At 51.1% G+C, this 20,805-nt stretch overlaps 1 protein-coding gene across 15 annotated transcripts in view; it reads left to right on the forward strand.

Moving 5' to 3' along the window:
• Positions 1–20,805, forward strand: part of ZC3H12B (zinc finger CCCH-type containing 12B) — a 108,047-nt gene that overhangs the window by 24,810 nt on the left and 62,432 nt on the right. For 11 of the 15 annotated variants that reach the window (XM_090061788.1, XM_090061791.1, XM_090061794.1 and 8 more), the window contains exon 3: positions 15,136–15,233. The exons of 1 other annotated variant lie outside the window; for it this stretch is intronic. The gene's annotated coding sequence lies outside the window, so the exon portion shown is untranslated. Of the gene's footprint in view, positions 1–1,746; positions 1,895–15,135; positions 15,234–20,805 lie in introns of all 15 variants that reach the window. 3 more of the 15 variants (XM_090061790.1, XM_090061785.1, XM_090061795.1) reach the window with 1 other exon arrangement.

Consider the following 20,805-nt stretch of genomic DNA (forward strand, 5'->3'; position numbering starts at 1 on the left):
CACTCTGGGCAGCAGGTAGGGAAGTGGCAGGGGTGGTGGGAGAGGGAGCTGCAGGTGAGCAGGAGTACAGAGTGTTGGGCTGTCAGGAGTGTGGTGCCCATGCCCGAGGGGGCAGCAGGAGCAGGGAGCTTGGGTGGGCAGGGTGTGGGAGGATGGAGGGTGCGAGTCCCCCCACCATGGCACACAGCTCCCACCACCGGTGGCAGCAGCATCAGCAGGTGCAAGGTGCTGGGGGTGCTTGTGGCCTGTGCAGGCACTGCTGCCTGGTGGCCTGCAGCTCCTGCGAGTGCTGCACGTTAATGCAAGGAGTACAGCCAGGCCAGTCTACACCTTTTGTGCAGGGCTCCTTATGGTACATATGCAACTCGCAGCACTCGCGTACTGTTGGGGGAAGTCCTGCACGATAGAGCCAACTGCCTTCCACATCTCTTGCTGTGCAGGTCCCAGACTCCACCAGAAGTGGAAGGGAGCCCTGCCCCCTGTTGCTTGGCGGAGTCTGAGGACCTGCATGGCAGGGGCCAGGGAAGGCAGCTACCTTTATCATGAGGGGCTTCCCTTGGTCATGTGCAAGAGCCAGGAGCTGCATGTGCACCTTGGGGAGCCCCAAACGATATAGGCAGGCCGGTTTGGCTACACTCCTTGCCACTATGTGCAATGGTAATGAGCCATGTGCCACTGGGCAGTAGGGCCTGCAGTGACCACGAGCACTCCTAACCAGTGCACCACCTGCTGGTGCTGCTGCTGTTGGTGGTGGGGGCTGTGTACCACGAGCTGTGTGTGGGGGGAGGGTCCAACACCCACACCCTGACCTCACAACTCCCCACATACCCCCAACATACCCTACGCCCCCAGCGCACATAGCCACACTCCCTAACAAACCCCCCACACCCCACCGTATACTCATATGCACCCCAATCCCACCCCACACTTCCCCCCACAATATTCAAGAGTAAGACTTTATTTTTGTGTTATGCAGTCACCTCTGTATACACTACGCAAACACAAATCACAAGAAAAATATTTTTTGTAATAAAATTAAAATATGTTGTAGTAAGTGTTCAACTTTTAGTGTATGATTTGGTTTTTTTTTGGTTCCCGAATGACAACCCTCCCCTCTCAGAAGCAGTACTTCTGGAGGCAAGAGGAGGGACTTCTGGTGGCAAAGGTCAGGGGTTGGTATGGAACTTCTGGTTTCAAGATGGTGACCAGGGAGTGGGACACCTGTCAAGGGGCGAGGCTACTCTTGCAGCCCTTGACAGCTCACAAAAATGTATTTCAGCTGGAGAGCCGCTTGATAATTGCCCACCCCTGGTTTACAACATGTTTTAATTTCATAATAAGTTTGGCATAGCTTGTTTTCATTTACACTTACATATTCATTTCAACAGTTACTTGAGCTATTTACCTGAACAGGCTTTGAAACAGCCAGGATATTTGCATATGAAACATAATTGAGCGTATGTTATAGCTTCTTAACATCATGTTTCATTTAACAGTATTCCACAGTACTCTGTGCTAGGTGAAAATTACAGTCTTATCCATTTTGTAAGATTTGAATCCATTAATATTAGGTGAATTGGGGCCTGTGGTTGATATGCCTACATAGGGTACCAGCAGGTAGGCAGGCAGAAGCCTCAGTAACTCCCAAGTCTGGTGAGAGCTTCTAAAGATGGCATCTGCAAAATTGCAGGTATTTGAAGGTTTAATTTCTCTCACATAGATGCTGCTACATTCCTCACCTTCTAGGTCAGCGCCTGCATCTCCAAGATTCTCAAGGACTCAGATGATGACACTACAGACTGCCCTGCCAATTTGGGGGCCCAAAACAAGCAGAGCAAAGAGAAGATGATGCAGAAGCTGATAGACTCCTCCACAGAATGATCCAGTGTCATAGGTACCTTCAGAGAGTGTATAAAGTTATACCAGGGCTGGTGCCTGGAGGGTGTGAGGAGGCTTACGAAGAGAATCTTGAACTAGTTAAGGCAGGTTGGGTGGATGAATGTGGCAAAGGACAGGGAGGGTCTGACTGTCATCAAGGAGTTGATGGCTGTCTCCAGGAAAACTTTAGACCTAACCTAATTAGAAGTAACATCTAGTTTGAACAGCAGATGCAACATGCTCTGCTGGATGTTGTGACCAAGTAATCAGCAATGCTGGAATCATTCTTGGCTTCCTGAATTGTTAGTGCTGTAAGAGTGGCAAAGATTCATTGCCTGTGTTTCAGCTGCTCAAGAACCTTTTGTCTTGAGGCCAGTGATTTGTAAACTGTGAGATTACTGCTGGGCACAGTGTCTCTGTTTCATAGGTGAGAACTGCACCTTCTGGAAGTGAAGCTGCTTCCAGTCCCCAAGCAGACTTGAAGCCTTGTCTCTCCAGTCCCTAGAATTCCAGACTTGTAATGGGAAAAGGGGATTCTCCGTGGCTCTGACCTTCACCTAATGTCAAAAGACTGTAAAGTGCCCTGAAGCCTACCTGGTTTGCACCATTTGTTTTCCTGAACTAGTACACTATCCACAATCCACAGTAGTGTTCATTTGACCCCTGCTATATTGCACTGCATTGCAGGTTTGAAGCCCTGCCCTAGTATGAATTATTTGCTTTTGCAGTTTAGACAGGATAATTTTTTTTGTCATTCCACAGCTGTATTTTTCATTTATTCTAGTACAGGGGTGTCAAAGATCTGGCCCATGGAGCCCTGTGATCTGGTCTGTGGGTCTCAGACTGACCCCATGTGCCAGAGCTAGTCTGGCTTGCACTGCTTGTGTTGTACAGTGCTGGACTCAGTGCCATAGGTTCTACAGGCAGCACAGGGGGCTGGTATGGGGTGCGCGCTACATGTGGCACTTCTTTGAATTGGACCTGCTTGCTGAGTCCACATCCAGTCTGGCATGGCCTCACAGGCTGGCCACATTCTCTGGTGCCTACACTGGACTGGCCTTGCATGCTGGCTCCTCATATAACATGTGCCTTGAGCTGGCATGAGCTGAATGGAGGACCAGTCTAGGGTGTGCATTGCAAGAGTTGCCAATGCTGGACCAGCCCTGTGTGTTTGCTCTTGTGGGGCTTATGAGGACAGATGTGTTTGACACTCTTGATCTAGTACATAAAATAATCAGTTAATCGGAGTTCCCATGCAATGACACAGTGCTAGCAAGGTAGGCCAGCTAAATGCATCCACCTTTTAAAGGATCACCCGCATAGTGAAAGTAGATTTCATAAACAAAAAACAGTAAATGCAAATCACATGTATTGGTAGGGGAGGGGTCATAAGGGGGAAAAAAAAGAGCACAAAGGGAAACTGAAAAATGCATCCAATTCCAGGGATCACGTGCAGTACTTTTTCATTCAAATTTAGAGTAGTACTAAGGGTTTCCCATCACAGAATCCCAGCAACATACAGACACGTATGCCGTACTTTCTTCTCATGATCCTGGTTTATGTCTTGATACTAGTCTGTAGCAGTTTAGCCATTTGTGTGTGTGTCTACATGTGCATATTAATGTGATACAGTAAACTCCAGAGCTTATTGCATCGGAGTTTATTGCTCCCAGGCACGTGTTTATGTGTGTGCCTAGGATCGCATCATATTGAACCAAGTAGAAGCAACCCTGGTTGGCAGTGGGGCGGAGGGTCAGCCTGCCAGCCTGGAGCTGCACCCCTGGCTCAATGTGTTGTGGAGGAGCTGGCTGGGGAACCAGGATGTTTCAGTGTGGGGCTAGCCAGCAGGCAGCCCCTGCACTGAAGCACCTTTATGCCCCAGTTAGCTGGGACAGTGTCTACATGTGTGCTGCTGCAGAGATTTTTACTCTGGAGCAGGGTAGTACTTGTACTTACAAGTATTATCCTGCTGTGGAATAGATTTGTTTACTGCAGCATAATAGGGGCGCACGTGTAGAAGTGCAACATTGACTGGGCAGCTGATTAGTCTGCTGAGCAGTAAACATCTCATAATTTGACAGTCAGTCCTGCCACTGACTTTGCCACCAGAATTCCTTCCCCTTGCCCACCAGAAATACTCCTTTTGGGAGTGGGGGTTATCATCTTAGAACCAGAAAAAAAACAAATCATGCAATAAAATACATCTCATGGGTGGGGGCAGCAGGGCAGGGGGCAAAGAGCACAAGCAGGGCATCCTGCCATGTACCCCCTGCCCTCATTTTGTTTTGAGCAGGCATGGGCAGCCCCAGGCAGGCTGTAAGCGGCTGCAGCGCAGGGCCCCAGCCACGGGGAAGGGGAAAGGCCGCTTTTCCCCCCTGTGCCCAGCACCAGCTTGTAAGCCGCTCCTGGTGGTAGCCTGGACCCCGCGCCAGCTCCAGGCTTACCCATTGGGGCTGCACCTTGCCACGCTAGCAGCAGCTGCAACCCCCCTCCCCACCAGCTTGTCATGCCGGGCAGCGTTTGCCACCGCCGCCTCTGTGCTGCCCAGCACGTGAGCTCCGGGTGGGCAGCAGCAGCAAACGCTGCCCGGTGCAGCAAGCAGGGGGGCCGCAGCTGCTGCTGCCATGGCACAGCCCTGATGGGTGAGCCTGGAGCCATCGTGGGGCCCAGGCTGGCAGCAGAGGCGGGTTACAAGTTGGTGCTGAAGGCGGGAAAAATGGCCCCTCGCCCGTGCTGTGGCCGGCGCCTTGTGTTGTAGCTGCTCGCAGCCCGCCTGGGGCTCCCTGTGTCTGCTCAGGATAGTCTCACGCAGGGTGTGAGCGGCTGCAGTGGAGAACACTGGCCATGGGGTGGGTGAGGGGCCATTTTTCCCCGGGGTTCCTTGCCTGCCCGTGGTACCCCCTGCCCTTCTTGCCTACCGCGCTTTACCTGAGGTTCTGGCAGGGTGCAGCCGCATGGTGGGCAGGCACTGCTGTTGCGGGCTTCCCCTGGGTCCTGCTTCCCTTGGTTCCTGTCATTTTTGACAGGAACCAAAGAGAAAAATATTAATTTTCTAAATTTTTTAGGGACCCTGCGGGCCGGATAGAATGGCTTTGCGGGCTAGATTTGGCTCGTGGGCCATACTTTGCCCACCCCGGTGTAGTGTATATAGAGTTGATTGCATAATAGCGCAAAAACAAATTTTTAATCTTGTATACTGTGTGGGGGTGTGGCTGGGGGGGATGTGTGTGTGTGTTTGGGGGGTGGGGTGTGTGAATGGTAGGGTGTGGAGGTGTGCATAGTGGGGGTGTGGTGAGGGAATGGGTGTAAGTGGGTGGTGCGGGTGTTGTGAGGGGTGGGTGTATGTGCGTGTGTAGGGATGGGCATGTGGTGGGGGGATGGGTGTGTGTGATGGGGGCATGGGAGGTGGGGGGGTGTGGTGGAGCAAAAGGGTATATTGGGGCGGTGTTTTTATGTGGTTGGGTTATGGAGGCAGGGTATGGGTATGAGGGACGGCTGGTGGGGAGTCCTTCTTCAGACTCCCCCCATGGTGCAGCAGGAGGAGGGGACACTGGTGTCTGGCAGTGCATGGCTCCGGTCAGTGCTGTACATCACAGCAAGAAGCGCAGCCCCCACTGGGCTGTCTCTATCGCCGGGCTGTCTATTGCCAGTACTCCCTGCCACAGGAGGGAAGCTCCAGGTGCTGGACCCAGCTATCTGCTGCCACTTCCTGCCGCTCAGGTCCTGGGAGTCCACAGGGAGGTAGAGGCAGGGCTCCTCTCCACTTCCAGTGGAGTCCCCAAGATATGTGTGGCAGGGATTGAGCCAGCTTCAGCACCTGGACCTTCCCTCCCATGGTATGTGAGAGTGAGGGCTGCGCATGTGCGGCAGGGAGCACCTGCGATACAGATGGCCCAGCAGGGGCTGCGCTCCTCATTGCGATGTGCAGCACTGCTGCCAGCCCCATGCTCCATGCTCCCACCCAGCTGCAGCTTCACCCCCACTTCTACCCCCACCCTTCCACTTCCCTACCTGCTGCCTTGATCGAGTGGGATGCCAGGGAAGCTGAGCAGCCCTGCCTGGACACTGCATGCTTGTCTGGCCTGGCCCTTCTGCCTACAAGGGTGAGAGTGAGCTGCAGTAGGGTATGTTGGGGGGGGGGTATATAGGTAGGTGCCTCACTCCCACCCTTGTGAGCAGAGGGGCTGGGTGGGGTACAATTCATTGGTGGGTGCCACAAGCTGGATGAAAGTGCCTGGTGGGCTGAATGCAGCCTGCGGGCCGTGTTTTGCCCACCCCTGGTTTAGATTCTTGCTTCTTGACTTTGACTCCTATCTCTAGTTTCTAACTTTACATCTTCGCTTATTCCAAATCGTAGTTCTGGGCCTACTTCCTGACGTTATACTTTAATCCAGGTCCTGACTTTTAAGTCGGGTCTTCCTGCCTGTTCTTTTCACCAAACTGCTCTTTCTCTACTGAAGCAGTGCCCTTGACATTTTGCTTAGTATTTGTCCCTAAAAAGTCTGAAGTGACATAGTTCATCCCCTTGGTTCATCTCCTAGGTTAATAATGATTCCCCCATATATCTTCCAGTGTCACCCCTCAGACTTTTCCAACCTTGCATGTACTTACAGTTTTGGTAGTAACTAGGACACATCTTTGACTAAAATGAACTCGCTGATTTGTCAAAGGGTGAGGGTTCTTTCAGTTTTTAGAATCTATAATTGTAACTAGATACTTTTTTACAAAAATGTTTTTCAAGCAGTGTCTTGTGTTACCTTGTAGCACATACATATTTAGAATTTAAATAAAAAAATAAATAATAGTGCTTGTTCTCCCTTATTTCATAGATTTCATAGACTTTAGGGCTGGAAGGGACCTCAGGAGATCATCGAGTCCAGCCCCCTGCCCCAAGGGCAGGAAGTCAGCTGGGGTCATAGGATCCCAGCAAGATGAGCATCCAATTTACTCTTAAAGGTGTTCAATGTAGGTGCTTGAACCACCTCCGCTGGCAGACTGTTCCAGACCTTGGGGGCTCGGACAGTAAAGAAATTCTTCCTTATGTCCAGCCTGAAACGGTCTTGCAGGAGTTAGTGACCGTTCGACCTCCTCATCCTTTGGGGCGCTCTGGTGAACAAATGTTCCCACAGATCCTGGTGGTCATCCCTGATAAACTTATAGGTGGCCACCAGGGCCATCAGATCACCCCGAGCCTACGCTTTTCCAGCCTAAAGAGTCCCATGGCTCTCAGCCTGTCATCGTAAGATCTGTTTTCCTGACCTCTGATCATGCGCGTGGCTCTCCTCTGGACTCTCTCAAGCTTCTCCACATCCTTTTTGAATTGTGGAGCCCAAAACTGGACGCAGTACTCCAGCTGCGGCCTCACCAAAGCCAAGTACAAAGGGAGAATGACGTCCCGGGATTTGCTCGAGAAGCATCTATGGATGCAAGCCAGCGTTTTCGTCGCTTTACTAGCCGCAGCATCGCATTGGAGGCTCATATTCATCTTGTGGTCAATGATGACCCCCAAGTCTCTTTCTTCTGTAGTGCTATCCAATGTAGCACTGCCGAGCCTATAAGGATGCTGCAGGTTTTTCCTCCCAAGGTGGAGAACTTTGCATTTTTCGGTGTTAAACACCATCAGGTTCTCGTCCGCCCATTTGCTGAACTTGTCCAGGTCAGCAGCCTGGATCACCCGCCTATCTTCTGGCGTGGATGCTTTGCCCCACAGTTTGGTGTCATCGGCAAACTTGGCCAGTCCACTCCTGACTCCAATGTCCACATCATTAATGAAGATGTTGAACAGGATGGGTCCCAGGACAGAGCCTTGAGGGACCCCACTGGTCACAGGGCACCACGATGAGTGACTGCCATCGATTACAACCCTCTGGGTCCGACCACGGAGCCAGTTTCCCAGCCAGCAGATCGTGGTGGAGCCAAGGCCACAACTGGCCAGTTTGGCCAAGAGGTGATCGTGGGATACCAGATCAAAGGCTTTTTTGAAGTCAAGATATATGACATCAATTTCTTCTCCCTTGTCCAGGTGCTAGGTCACCTGGTCATAGAAGGAAATGAGATTGGTCAAACAAGACCTACCCGCAACAAACCCGTGCTGGCTATCCCTTAGGATGTTAGCCTGGGCCAGTCCATCAAGGATGGCCTCCTTAATAAACTTTTCTAAGATCTTCCCCAGGATAGAAGTCAGGCTAATGGGCCTGTAGTTAGCCAGATCCACTCTCCTCCCTTTCTTGAAGATCGGCACCACATTGGCCTTCTTCCAGTCTTTGGGCACTACACCAGAGCGCCAGGAGTTTTCAAAGATCCGTGCCAGGGGCTGGGCTATGACGCTCGCCAGCTCCTTGAGTACCCTGGGGTGCAGATTGTCAGGGTCGGCTGACTTGAAGGTATCCAGCTTCTCAAAGTGTTCTTTCACGAGGTCAGCATTTATGGAGGGTAGGGGATCCCCATCATCTGGATCTCCCTGTCCCATAGCAGGCATGGGCGTCCCATGGGACTGATGAAAGACTGATGCAAAGTACCTATTTAATAGGTTGTCTTTTTCCTGGGCGTCAGTTGTCAGTTGCCCCATCTGGTTTAGCAGGGGTCCAACGTTGCCCTTGCTTTTCCTCCGGCTCCCCACATATCTGAAAAAGGACTTTTTGTTGTCCTTGATGCTTGAAGCTAGTTGGAGTTCAGTTGCAGCCTTGGCTTTCCTGGTTTGCTCCCTGCAGGACCAGACCAGCGCAGAATAATCCTCCTTGGAGGTGAATCCCATCCTCCATCCTTTGTAGGCTTTCCTTTTTAGCCGCAGGAGGTCCGCTAGGTCCCTAGGGAGCCAGGAGGGCTGCTGTGCCTTCTTGCTGCCTTTCCTCCGTGTTGGAATAGATTTAGCTTGTGCATTGAGGATCGCTTCCTTGAGAAGCAACCACTCTTCTTGAACTCCCATCTCCCTGGAGTCAAGGTCCCTGAGGGCCTGACCGACAAGCCTCTTGAGCTTGTCAAAGTCAGCTTTTCTGAAGTCAAGGACTTCTGTGTTGCTGACTGACTTGCCAGCTTTACGGCGGATGGTGAAGGTGATCAGCTCGTGGTCGCTGTCACCCAGCTTCCCATCGATCACTAGGTCGCCGATTAGGTCGTCCCCCGTAGCCAGTACCAGGTCGAGCAGCGCTTTGCCTCTCGTTGGCCCATAGACTTCTTGAGTCAGGTAGAGGTCATCCACGCACGAGAGAAAGCTTTGCGACCGCTCGGATTTTGTTGAGTGATCTTCCCAGGAGATGTCCGGGTAATTGAAGTCACCCATGACAACCAAGGTTCTGGAGCAAGCGGCCTCAGTGAGTTCCTGGGCGAACTCCTGGTCAAGCTCAGGACTTTGAGTGGGAGGTCTGTAGTAGACTCCCACCGTTGTGTCCCCTGTGCCGTTTTTCCCACGAATTTTTACCCAGAGGGTCTCTAGCTGTCCATGCCGGTCACCAACATCAGCTTGCAGGGACATGTAGCTTTCCTTCACATAGAAAGCTACACCCCCGCCCCTTTTGTCAACATGATCCCTCCTGTACAGGGTATAGCCCTTTATATCCGTGGTCCAGTCATGGGTGGAGTCCCACCAGGTCTCCGTTATCCCAATGACATCATAATTCTTTGCACTGAGCAGGAGGATGAGCTCCTCCTGCTTGTTACCCAGGCTCCTGGCATTAGTGTACAGGCAGGCAAGTGTGCCCTTAGGGGCTCTTGCCTTGCCCACAGATTGTGCCAGGGCTGGGGCAGGGGTGCTCTCCCTTAAGTGCCTTGGTCTGCTGGCTTTGCAAGGGTCGCTCAGCGGGTCAGCAGTGGCAGTTGTCCCCCCCATCCCCCAGCGGGCTAAGTTTAAAGCCCGGTGGAGCAGGTCAGCCAGCCTGGCTGAGAAAGAGCCTCCTCCCCAGGGGAGAGAGGTGGAGGCCATCTCTTCCCAGCAGCTCGCTGCCTCTCTCGCCAAAGAGCGAGCTGTGGTCATGGAAGCCAAAGCCTTCCCGATGATACCAGCTCCACAGTCTTTGGTTCACTGCGTGGATCCTCCTCTCGCTCCTCAGCCCATAGCCCGAGACTGGGAGGATCGACGAAAACACCACATGAGCTCCCAGACCCTTAAGCCCCGCTCCCAACTCCCTGTAGCTCCTCATGACCTGGCTGAGGTGCTCCGAGCCATGTCATTGGTGCCCACGTGAATAAGGAGCATGGGGTAGCGGTCTGTGGGCCGGAGGAGCTGCGGGATCCTCTCCGCAATGTCTCGGATGCGGGCCCCCGGGAAGCAGCAGACTTCCCGGGCTAAGGGGTCAGGGTGGCAGGTTGCCCCCTCAGTGCCCCGCAGGATGGAGTCTCCCACAACAAACACCTTTCGCTTTGACTTGGGGAGAGCAGGCCAGTAGCTGTGGTTGAGCCTGGGTTGCCTGCGGGAGCTGGCAACTGAGCAGGCTCTGCTGGGGCTGCAAGAGGTGCGAACCTGTTGCTGAGCTCCGGTGAGGGAGGGGCCTTGGTGCGGCGGGCCTTCGGGCCCTTGACCACCTTGGTCCATGCCCCAGACTGGGCAGAGCGGGAGGTCCCAGAGTCCTCCTTAGTCGTGGAGGGAGACAGTGCTCTCCCCTGCGGCTCCTGGGGGAGAAGGGCCTGGCAGTAGGAGTCTATCTCCTGCTCGCAGTCCCTGATGGCACGCAGTCTCTGGACTGTGGCCTGGAGCTCCTCCAGCTGGCGCGCCAGAGACCCCAGTAGGGAGCAGATCCCACAAGGGGAGGTGGCCATGCTCCTGGGCCCCAGAGCCTGAAAAAGGGACAGGCAGGCCCCGCAGCCAAGAGCCAGGGGCTCCGTCTGCGTGGAGCCCGGAACCATGGGCTCTGTCTGGGCGGCCGTCTCTGAGGTGCCCAGTGGGGGGGCCGCAGAGCCCGAGGGGACCCTCGGGGTGCGGCGCGTGCCCATCCGTGTCATGCCTCTGGTAGGCTGGCTACAGCTGGGGCTGACTACTCTGGGGGGTCACAGGCAGGGTCTCGTGCCCTCCCACGCCCTCCCCTGCACTAACTCCGCGCTAACTCGAGCGCCTGTTTACGCAGCCTGTTCGCGCAGCTCCGGTCACAGGGCTCCCTGGGGGGCTGGGCCAAGTAGGGTCCTGGGCGGGGGCTTGACCCCGCCCGGCACCAGGCCGCGTCCTCCTCCCAGGGAGCGAGGAGTTAACCCCTTCCCACCACGAGCCCGCTTACCTCCGGCTGTGCTGGGGGTCGGCAGGGTGCTCTGCGGCTGCTGAGGGGGTGTGTGGGGGGCTTCGGGGAAGCGGGGGCGCAGCGGGCTTCACCTGCATGTCTCTCACCGCTCCGGAGCCTAACTGAGCCTTTTTTTTTTTTTCCCCCTGTTTGGCGGGCCCTTTTAAGCTGCGTGCATGCGCAGTGGGCCTGCTGTCGAGGAACGCTGGTTTCTCAAGCCAGGGGGGCCCTGCCTGGGATTTGGGATGCCCTGCCCTATAGGAGGGGGACTGGTGAGTACCCCACTCTTTCTCTTGTCACTCCCTGGGGGGCTGGGCCTGGGCGGGGGCTTGACCCGGCTCGGCACCAGGCAGCAGCCTCGTCCCAGGGAGTGAGGAGTTAACCCCTTCCGACCACGAGCCTGCTTCACCAGCACAGCCGGAGGTGTCAGCAGGGGGCTTTGCGGTTGCTGAGGGGGTCCCTGGGGGGCTTCGGGGGAGCGGGGGCACAGCAGGCTTCACCCGCGCATCTCTCACCGCTCCGGAGCCTAACTGAGCCTTTTTTTTTTTTTTTGGTAAACTCCTTCTAAGGCTAAGTACCTTACTCTTTCTCTCTTTCTATGTGGTTTATGTTTAACTGTTGTGTGTGTTTGTCTGTTTCTGATGCAGCTAGCTTAAGGATGCACAACCATGAAAATAACCCATCTGGGGAAAATCGTTCTCTTAAATGTTGATATAGTACATTTTCAGTAATCTCTTTAAGAGCAAGTGACTCATTGTCACGATCCCTGCCTGTATAACACAATTGTGCTAAGTCACATTCTTTATTGTTCTGCTGTGGAGGTGGTTGGGGAAAGAATGGGAGGAGACAGACGGAGAGAAATAGCAAATTGTTGGGTGTTTTTCCTCTTCCTCCTTTTAGACTACTATGTCAAGTTGATTCTAAAGTAGGAAGCTTCTTAATGTCTCTAAAATGATTGCAAGCCAGAGCCAGCTGGTTAATGTGAAACTACAATCGACAAATAATGCTAGCAGTACTGTTGTTAATGAATTATTTCTCCATAGAAGGAAAATAGTAAGTTCCTCATTCCTCGTTTTAGCCAAGAATAAATTTACCTTTAAATATAATAAAATAGAAAATGATTCAAGCTAATTTCTTTAATTTCAAATATATAAATAAAAGGTAGGGGTGCATTGATATCCATGGCCAATTTTTAACAAGCCATATCAGCCAATACTGATCTGATTCCAATATGCAGTCCTGCAGCATGGAGAGCAGCATCTGGCTGGTAAGTCTGTTGTGGGGGAGGTAGGAAGGAAAGGGGCATGGGTGGGGTGCAGATAGAGGTCCCAGCAGTGAGAGGGAGTGGAGCTGGGGCTGGGGCAGGCGCTGCCCAGCCAGGGCAGGGTGGGGCATGGGATGGAGCTGTGCATCATTTGTGGGACATGAGGCAGAGGTGGCAGCTCCTGTTGCTGTGTGTACCCCAAGACAGCATGGGGGGCATGTGCCCCTGGATCTGTCTGTGGGGCAAGGCTGGGCTGTGGGTTGGGGCAGTGGTGGGCCAGCGGGGGGCTGGGCTGTGCTTGGGGCGCGTGGCAGCGGCACTGGGTGGCGGGCTATGGTGAATTTTGGGGTGGCTGCAACTTCCCCAAATCCCCCTTCCAGCGCTGCCACCACCTGCCCCAAGTGCAGCGCAGCTCAGCCCTGGTCCCAACCAACTGCGGCAGCCTGCCCTGCCCTGCACACTCCCCCAGTGCCCTCTCAGGGTGTGTGCAGCAGCAGGAGTCTCACTCCCTAGATAAGCCGCAGCTCCATCCCATGCCCCATCCTGCCCCAGCTGTGCAGTGTCTGCCCCCAGCCCTTGCCCTAGCCCCGCTCCCTCCCTCATAGCGGGGCCTTGATCTGCCCTTCCCCATCCCTTCCCCCTTACCAGCCAGACCTGGCTGCCCTCCACACTGTCCAGCTATGCTCCTGGCTTCCTGTGTGCTGTGCTGCTGCTGTGCACATGCATGCAGCCTTTATTGGTCACATCAGAGAATAAAAGCCCATTGCCAGTATTCTCAATTTTCAGGGTAGATTTTGTAGACATTCAGCGTTGAAAGGGATCTCGTGAGATCGTGTCCAGCCCCCTGCCATGGGCAGGAAGTCAGCTGGGATCAGGTGATCCCAGCAAGGAAAATATCCAGATGTTTTTTGATCCCAGAGTATGTGCTTGCACCACCTCTGGGAGGAATCTGTTCCAGACCCTGGACGTTTGCACTGTAAAGAACTTTTTTCATATGTCTAGTCTAAATTGGCCTTCCTGGAAATTATGGCCGTTAGACCTTGTTATCCCTTGGGGTACACTGGTAAACAGCTGTTCTCCCAGGTCCTGATGTACCCCTCTTATAATTGTAGGCAGCTACCAAGTCCCCCCGGAACCTTCTCTTTTCCAGAGTGAAGAATCTCAAATCCCTCAGCCTTTCCTCATACAGCCTGCCCTCCAGGCTGTGGATCGTACGAGTGGCTCTCCTCTGGACTCTCTCAAGCTTCTCCACATCCCTCCTGAAGTGGAGAGCCCAAAACTGGATGCAGTACTCCAGCTGCAGCCTCACCAAGGCAGAGTAAATGGGAGGATCACATCCCTGGTTTTGCTTGAGATGCATCAATAGATGCATGCCAGAGTGCAGTTTGCTTTGCCAGCCACAGCATTGCACTGGTGGCTCATATTCATCTTATGGTCGATCAGGACCCCCAAGTCTCTTTCAGTTGTGGTGCTAGCGAGTGTAGTACTGCCGAGCTTGTAAGTAAGTTGAAGGTGCCAATCCTATATGGGACCAATGTATCAGTGCACCTCTAATAAAAGTATGTGAGCTATATGTAGGGCACACTGGTTCCCCTTTTTAATTTAAACTGAGTTTATGCTTTAAGAACCTGCTTTAGAGAAGGATGTGATTTGCTGTGCCTTTAAAAATGCTATAATTTTCATTATCTTACACAAATTGTGTATGATTTTTCAGTCTTAACAACATGCAAAAGACATGCATCAATAAAACAGTAACACTTTTACACTAATAAAAGACATATGTGCTTAATGCTGGCGGGAGGTGTAGTATTTTGCAAAACTATTTAACATTAAAATTATGCTTATAATTTTCATTTCTCTCTTTGTTTCAATACTGATGTATTAGAGATAGGTTAGGTTGGTGACAAGGGTTAATTTGATATCTGACAGTTCTTTATTTTATCTTGAAATATTTTAGTGTTTTATTTCAGCAGAGCGATGGCACTGAAAAATGTGGGGCCCGTTTCTTGCTGCTTTGGACGTTTTACTTGAGTAAGGACTTTAGGATTAGGACTTTGATTTGTATAAATTTGTAAGTTTCTGCTTTCATCAAAATGACAGTATTTAAACTTCACATTAGTGTTGAGACTGACACTAACACTGCATTACTGGTAAGGAAAAAATCCATTAAATTGAATCAAAATGCTGTCGTTTATGCCTCTAATTATCAAGGGACTAGATTTATATTTAATATTCCTTTTTCATATTTCTTTTTACAAGTGCCATTTGGCTTACTATGTACTTAGAGAATATCAATAGGTGTTTAGTTGGATAAATGAAGTACAGATCTCTATTTCTGGATTCATGTTTAGAACATCTTTTCATGTAGAAAGGAGAAACAGAAGTGGGTATGATTTTGATTAGCTAAATCTATAACAGGCAAATGTATTCAGAGGAGCTCTTGTCCCTTAATAGCACTTCTACTAAAATTTGTCAGATACAGTACATTTTTGGTGGGTAAGAGGTTATCAGCAATATTGCTGCTAGCAATTTTAGGTGTATTAAAAATATAGGTGTAAATTTTTTTGTTTACAATAACTGCTGCTAATATTACTTTCATACCTTTTCTCTTCAGTGTATTTCCATTCCCTGTAAATAATGTTTGCCACCTAGGAACAGACCAAATAAACTGAAATATTATATGAGAATATTGTTTTAAACCAAGACTCTATAAATAGTTCAGCAGGTTTGGTGTCTAAATTTATAAAATAGTATCTTTTTAAAACTTGCTTTTTTGTATTTCTTTCCTAGGTCTAACTGCAGAGTAGATTCTCTTCATGTGGACCTGCAAGTTAGACCCAGGACACAACCGGTCTTGAGGACTCTTTGGCATTGGTGGCACTTTGACTGTAAGTTAAATATCTTATTTGGTGTAAAAAAATACTGTGGTGTGGGTTTAACTAAGCTGTAAAGTAACCCGAGATAGTTTTGGAGAATTTACCACATACTTAGATTCTGATTCCTCTTTTCTCAACACTTCAATAGGTGGGTTGATTCAAAACACTGATAACTAATCTAACAATTTGTTAAAAGCTGAAATTAACATTAATGCATTATAGATGAGAAATCATATTGTAAAAGTAATAATTAATTTTAAACACCCATAGGTTCTATGATGTAGGCATGTGTAATTATTGCTAAAATAATAATAAAATAGTAATCTGTTTGTGACCTAAAGATGACACAATCAGACAAACAGGATAGTATGAATCAGCAAATCTGTCCTAAGAACTAACCTTCCCATGCCCCAGAAATCTTGTTAATGCTGCACTAAGGTAATAAGAAACATCAAATATCCAGGAAATGCAAAAGTTAAGGCTTCAATACCAGTAGTAATGAGGCTGAACTTGCAGGTATGGTTCCTAAATCTCTGCATATAACATTTTTCTTTAGAAAGAGTCAAAAAATTATTTCCTACATGTTCTTTCCTTGTGGGGCTTGCAACTACTAGTCTTGATTCGCTGTGTTTTAGAGGTGCACTGATACACCAGTCTGATATTGGATTGAGACCAATATAAAGAAAATTGGCTGTATTGGAAATCAGCCCGATGTGGCTGATAATTTGGCTGATAAATGCCTGTGTGTGTGTGCAGCCACTGCACACCACACAGGCAACTCAGAGAGCTGCATGCAGCTGGTAAGTCCATTGTGGTGGAAGGGGAGATGGAAAGGAAGGGGCATGGGGGGCAGATCAACACCCCCCGTGGTGAGAGAGGCAGTGGGGCAGGGACTGGAGCAGGGGCAGCTGCAGCTGTGTGCAGGAGCCAGAGCTGAACCGGTCTTTTCTCGGCAAGGGCTGGGCTCAGGGCAGGTGAGCAGCGGCACTGGGAAGGGAGGTTCGCTGGGGGCTATGGTGAAATTTGGGGTGCTGCGGTCCCCCATAGCCTCGTCCCAGTGCCGCTGCTACCACCTGACCCAAGCCCAGCCCCTGCCTAGTTCAGCCCTTGCTTCAGCCCACAGCTACAACCCAGCCACCCGCCCCATCCCACCCTGTGCAGATCCGGGGATGCACTCCGCCCTGCCCCCCCATGCCATTCTGGGGTGTGCGTAGTGGTGGGCTTTTCCCTCCCCCCACACCGCCGGGACAAGTCATGCCTCCGTCCTGTGCCCTGCCCTGCCCTGCCCAGCCCAGCTGGGCAGCGTCTACCCCTGCCCTTTTCCCTCCCTCACTGCAGGGGGCATTGATCTGCCGCCCCCATGCTCCTTCCCTCCCACCATGACAGACTTACCAGCTGGACACAGCTGTATCTGAAATTGGATCAATATTGGCTGATATGTCTCCTTAAACATCAGCTATTGGTATTGGCCCCCAAAATCTGTATTGGTGCACCCCTACTATGTTTTTATTAAAGATATCTCTTAAATTATAACTACTATGTTTGGTTTTAAACTCCACTCTGCGCTGATACTGGGGTTATGCAGTGGAATACAAATAATAAAGGATAGAAAAGCTATGGCACATTTATCTCTTTTTTATTTTATCTTTTGATAAATTACCTTAATATCATTCACTATAATACCTGTGTCTTATAATGCGAAAAGATGAGCTCTTTATTTTTGTGAATAGATATATTTAATTTCATTATTAATTTTAAAAATCTCTTTATTTTCAACTGGACTAGTACAGTGTTTCACAGAATATTAGAATAATGAGTTTCATTGAAGAGTACAAGAACTGTACAACTCTTGCAAGGAAGATAGGGAAACTGCCATTGGGACAGCAATTGTCTTTCATTAATGTCGTCTATGTGTGGTTTGTATGCTTAAGAGCTGATCAAGAGGTCCAGTGCCTGATCTAGAGTTCCATTGCTTTTACATTTGATTTTTTTGGATCAGAAGAAGTATGGAAAGATTGTCTTACGGTGGTCATGTAGTCTACCCCACTGTTCAAGGCAAGAATCATCCTTGCCTAGCCATTCCAGACAAGTGTTTGTTTAATCTGTGATTGTGCTTCCAGTGATAAGGATTCCAGTTCTACATCTGCTGTAGATAATTTTTTTTTTTGTTAACTGTCTTCATAGTCAGAAAGCAAGTTGTAAATCTGAATCTCTCTTGTTGCAGTTAAGGTTCATTACTACTTGCCCTTAAGCCTTTGGCTGCAGAAAACACTGGTGGATTGACATCCTTTTTTCTATTTGAAAATTTATGCAATCCTGTTCCCATGTCTTTCATCTATGCTAGAGAATCCCAGTTCTTCCTCAGTGTCATATATCCTAATGATTTTTGTTATGTTCTCCACTTTCCAATTTGTTCAAATCCTTCTTAATGTTTGGTGCCCAGATCTGGACATAATAATCCAGGTGAGGCGATACTATTATTGAATAGAGAATTGCTTCCCATAACTTTGATGTGATTCTCCTGTTAGTACACCCCAATATGCTGTTAGTTCTTTTTCCTGGTGTAGTTATTATCTGAACAGATTTTACTCAGTTGTAATGTAAACCCTGTAGTGACAAAAAAGCATACCATTATTTTTTAAATTGATGATCAACAATTCTGGCCATATGTCTCGTGGTAAGATCGCTCATTTTCTGGCAGATCTGAAAAGAAAGAAAGAAATGAAAGGGGAAAACATCCCTACTGAGCATAGTTTACTAATTGATATGATCACATTGATACCAAGTAGAGAATGCCCACTGGAATCAATAATGGCTCCTTTTTGTTTTCATGAGCTCTGAATCAGATCTTTTGTGGGGTGCTAAATAAAAAGAATCTAGGTCAGTGCTTCTCATCTGATGTGTTTTTTATATATAAAAAACTGCACACTACCCTTGGAACTGCCTCCAGCTGTTCACATATCAGTCACCTTTCCTCCTTCAGTTCTCCATGTAAGACACATCTTTCACAACAGCCTCTTAAAGTCATAGAATCAGGGTCGGAAGGGACCTTGTAGATCTTCAAGTCCGACCCCCTGCCTGGGCAGGAGAAAAACTGGGCTCAAATGACTCCAGCCAGGTAGGCATCAAGCCTCTTCTTAAAGACCCCCAGGGTAGGAGCCAGCACCACTTCCCTTGGAAGTTGGTTCCAGATCCTAGCCGCCCTGTGAAGCAGTTCTTGCGGGTGTCTAATATAAACCTACTCTCCAACAACTTATGGCCGTTATTCCTTGTTATGCCAGGGGGCGATAGGAGAAATAAGGTCTCTCCCAAACCCTTCTGGTCCCCCTTGTGAGTTTATAGACTGTCACCAGGTCCTCCCTCAGCCTTCACTTGTAAAGGCTGAACAGGTTCAGGTCCTGCAGTGTCTCATTGTAGGGTCTGCCCTGTTGTTCCTGGATCATGTGGGTGGCCCTCCTCTGGACCCTCTCAATGTAGTCCACATCCCTCGTGAAGTGGGGCGCACAGAACTGGACACAGTACTCCAGTCATTGCAGTATGTCCTGCAATCTCACACATCTGAGCTTATCACTTGTACTTAGAAAAGTTGGGTGAAGTGCCAGGCTGCAGGACTCGGCAGGAGCTGGCCTGGCCCCTGCAATTCTCAGCTGGCTCTGTGCGTGCCAGCTGGGCTGATCCAGCTCCTGCTGTGTCCTGCAGTCTGGGCAATGCGGCTGAGATGTGGTGCCAGAGCAGCGAGCAGGTGTGGGAGGAAGCAGCAGGAGAAGGGCAGGAATGACAAATGGAGGAGATATGGCAGTGAGTGGGAGCATGGGCCACACCCTGGTGCCCTGGGACCAGGAGCAGAAGGAGCACAGAGCCAGGGCTTGACAGGAGCTCTGCCTACTGTGGAGAAGCCATGAGCAAACCCTTCCCCTCCACACATGCCACAACCATCCCCAACCACCCCCATAGACAGTTCCCCACAAACCCCATGCCCACCCACACGCTCCTCCACCCCACATACACCCCCCATGCTTATCCACAGACCTACAGCCCCCCACAAACCTATACCCATCCACCTATACCCCCCAATATACCATATTTTTTGGACCATAAGACGCACTTTTTTCACCCCAAAAGTGGGGGGAAAACGAGGGTGCGTCTTATGGTCCGAAGGTGTGTGTCCCGGGAAGACGGGGCGGAGCTTGCCCGCGGAGGCGGCGGAGCCCGAGCGGGACACCCGCCACTTGTTTACACCGGAAGCCGGCGCCCGTGCCGGTGGCCGGGAGCCGGCAATAAAAATGGCCGGCCAGAACAGACGGGGCAGGAGTCCGAAGGAGGGACTCGCTGCCGCGGAGACTGAGGCTCCAGGAGGGGAGCCTGCAGGCGGCTCTGCACCAGGCGGGAGCGCGGACCCCGGCGGGGAGGGGCCGTCCGCCCCGGCGGAGAGAGGGACAGCAGCAGCAGCAGCCAGACCCAGGACCCCGAGCGGAGAGTGGCGGATTGACCCAGAGGAGGAGGATGCCAGTGACGGGGAGTACTGGGACTGTGCCCCGCCAGCCCACGGAACTTACAGGTCGGGGGTTTGCGCGGGGGCCCGGGAGGGCGCCGGCGAGGCACCGTAGGCGCCTAGACCGGTGCCGGACACTAGCGGCTGGGAACCCGGTGGGGAGTACCCCCGGGAGGACCCCGAGCGAAGGCTTGGTGCTGGCCGGATAGGTTCCTGGCCACGGACAACGGATCCGGCAAGGAGCATCGCCAGGGAGGTCCGGGCGAGGGCCAGGGCCTCAAGCACAAGAGGACCCAAGGGGGCGTGAGGCCAGGGTGTGAGGGGGTGGCGGAGCCCCGCAACGTGACTGTCGGGGACCCGGGCTACGGAGAACCAGGAGCCATCCCACTGAACCTTACAACAAGTCGTGGCGGGCAAGAACCAGGGCGGGAGCCTGGTGACCCAACATCTACTCCGGACCAATGGCGGCCCAGGGGAATAGCGGCACCCTTCCACCGTGAGCCGCTATCCCGAAGGGGGGTTCACCCTTCCCCTTTCCTAGCCTGACGGTCACAGTGTGGTACCCCAGAACATTTGTTTGCGGTCCCATGCGCCCGCTTGCTGTCCGCTGCCGTTCCCATGCTGTGGATTGCTGTGTGTGTGGGGGAAGTCCCGCCTCCTGGAGTCTCAATGTCAGTCAGTCAGTCAGGTCACATGATCGGCACAGCGCACACCTCCCCTGCGTGTGTGTGTGTGACACTGACAGACTGACAGGCTTAGAACGTTGGGACAGGAGGCAGCTAGGTACGGTACCAGGTAACATCCCGGCCGGGACTATGTGATGCAGCACAGTGCCCTGACAGGCAGGCAAGGAGTCCGTCATGGCAGGAGAAACACACATAGTCTCTCCTGCCATAAAAACTGGGTGCGTCTTATGGTCAGGTGCGTCTTATGGTCCGAAAAATACGGTACTTCACTGTAGGGCTATAGTGCAGTCACCTGTGTGTATACTACACAAACGCACATAAATCAGAACAGGAATATTTTTTTAAAATAAAGTTAATGAGTGTTATAGTAGATGTTTGATTTTTTTTTTTTTAGAATATAATTTGG

Source organism: Crocodylus siamensis, chromosome 8, assembly GCF_052110815.1.
Source record: "Crocodylus siamensis isolate JL-2025a chromosome 8, ASM5211081v1, whole genome shotgun sequence".
Classification (NCBI taxonomy): Eukaryota; Metazoa; Chordata; order Crocodylia; family Crocodylidae; genus Crocodylus; species Crocodylus siamensis.